We start from the raw sequence: 2,521 nt of genomic DNA on the forward strand, positions 1-2,521 counted from the left end.
CCCATGTGCCTGAGTGATGTAGGCTTGATAGAGTTCAGGTGCATGTAGTTGAGTAGGATTGAAACCCAGGAGAATGTTGTAAACATCTTGGTCACACCCTTATTTTGCCTCATAGCATCTGCTATAAAATAAAGGCATGGCTGTGGGCATGGTCGCTGTCTCTCAGAGAAGCAGCGTCCCATCGAGACCCAGATTTCATTCTCTGTCTTTTCTAAGCCTTTCAGCTGCCCCCACTCAGGTTCACCCCGGCCGTGCTGGCACGGCACACTTTAGAAAGATATGCCTCCATGCTCCCAGGGCAGGTTCCTGCCTCAAACCTCGCCCTTACAGGAAACAGCTCGGAGGAGGGCGCAGACGTTGCCAAGACAACCCCTGCAGGACTGACTTCCTTCCGTTTGGTCAGGGTGGTTGTGGTCGTGATGAACACCACCCGTGGTTTTTATATAAGTAGATTATAATGTAAAAATAATAAGAGTAATTTTACCATCATTTAAACAAAAAGAAAAATATAGTAAGTACTCATGTGCTTATCACCCAAGTTTTAAGAATATTTACCTTTGCTCATGACATGTCATTTTTTTTTTTCTAAAGAAAAGGCAATAAATCCTTGAAGTTCCCTGCACTCTATTCATCTCCTACCATTCCTCCCCACAGTTACTCCCTGGAATTACTAGTTCCTTGCCCATCTGTGTTTTTTGATGTCATATTTCAGACAAGCAAAGCTTTCCTTCAAATTTCTAAGTAAATTGCTGTTCACTGTGACCAAGTCTGAAGGAAGAGCCTCAGATGTCACAGTAAGCAGTGTGCATTGACCAGTGTGGTGTCTGGGAAACATACAGTGATGTGCAATGTCATCCTTGCTGTGAATTTTTTTTCAGTGGGGGAACAGTTAGTACTCTAATAGCCATCTTTCTTGTTCTAAATAAATATAACCATAAATCTATACCATTTCTAGAAATTGCTGAGCTCCTAATTTTTTAAATTAAGCTGTACATACAGATTAGCAGGGATTATCTGATGTGTTGTATGCAGAACTGGAATATCTTACATTTCTTTTTATCTCCCTACAACTTCTTGTTTATTCAAATTAAGAATTTTAGAATTTCAGGGTAGGCTAGGACCTAGAGATATCCTGATTCTATCCCTTTATATTTTAGAAATCAACAAACTGACACTAAAAATTTCACTTGATCAAGATTTAAAAGCATATGATCCCAAGTTTGATCCTCTTACTACTTATTAGTACTCCATGAGTCCAGATAGTGTATTTGGTGTGCTGTTTTCCTGGGCTGTACTATCTGAATAAAAATCTCAGAAAGTCATACACTTGCACAATAAAGTCACATCATAATTTTTTTCATTGTATCATTTTCTTTCTGGTAGGTTTTTTTCATTCTCTTAACTATCTGTTATAAAACAGTGTTTCCAAATCCCTTTCCATGTATGTATTTGTTACTTGTAAATTTAGAACCTGCTCCGTATAGTTTTAAATATTTTAGGTAATACATATCAGTTTTGACGTCTCAAATTTTGTTTTTTAATGAAATATTTTATTTTGACTTGTATAATATTTTTTAGAAATAGCTTTTATGTAATGACCTCCTTTGAAGTATTGTCTTCCTTAGTTGGCAGATGCGGTTTAGAGTTGTAGATGTTCAAATGATTGCAGTAATGTCATTCAGAAAATATTCAAATTCAAGTGTTTTCTGAATCTAAGTTAAAACTTCAATATTATGTTGCTTATATTTCTGGTATGCTACGTTGTACATTTTTATATAAAAAGAGACCATGAGATAAAATATATAAAACAGGCCTTTACTCTCTTAATCCCTACTTTCCTTTTTTTTTTTTTTTTTACTGGAAATTATTTCAGTTTTAAAAATAGTTTTCACTGTTAATTGAAATAAACACTGTTAATTATTACCCCGAAACCATGAGCTTGTAAACTTTTTCAGAAAACTTTAGTCAGTTTGATGTTAGAAGATATGTGATTTTAATTACATTCTTTAATACTGAACTTTTACCTTGAGGTAAAAAGTTTTATAAATTCTATATGTACCTTTTTGCTTAAAGTTATATATTTTAATTTTGCTTAATTTTTACTCAGCAAATGGGGGAATGACATATTATATTTATGTTTTTTCATTCAGTAAAGATGCCTCACACATTTGATCCTGGGGCTACAGAGTTGATGAAGAGAGCTTTTAGTAGAGGAGACTGTATGATAAGTTACACGACAAAGTTAGGATCTATTTACTGTGGTCGCACAGATATCTCAGGAAGGACTGGGAGAATTCCTGGTCTTATAGGCCTGCTGGGGAGTGGCAGAAGAAGAGTATACAGAGTTTGGTCTTGATTCTTTTTAAGGACTTTAAGCAGAAAAATACTATGACTTGATTTTCATCAACATCATGGGTAGCTTTTATTTATTTATTTATTTTTATTTTTTTAAAAATATATTTCATTGATTTTTTACAGAGAGGAAGGGAGAGGGATAGAGAGTTAGAAACATTGATGAGAG

This window comes from Myotis brandtii, unplaced genomic scaffold (assembly GCF_000412655.1).
Source record: "Myotis brandtii unplaced genomic scaffold, ASM41265v1 scaffold609, whole genome shotgun sequence".
Taxonomy (NCBI): domain Eukaryota; kingdom Metazoa; phylum Chordata; class Mammalia; order Chiroptera; family Vespertilionidae; genus Myotis; species Myotis brandtii.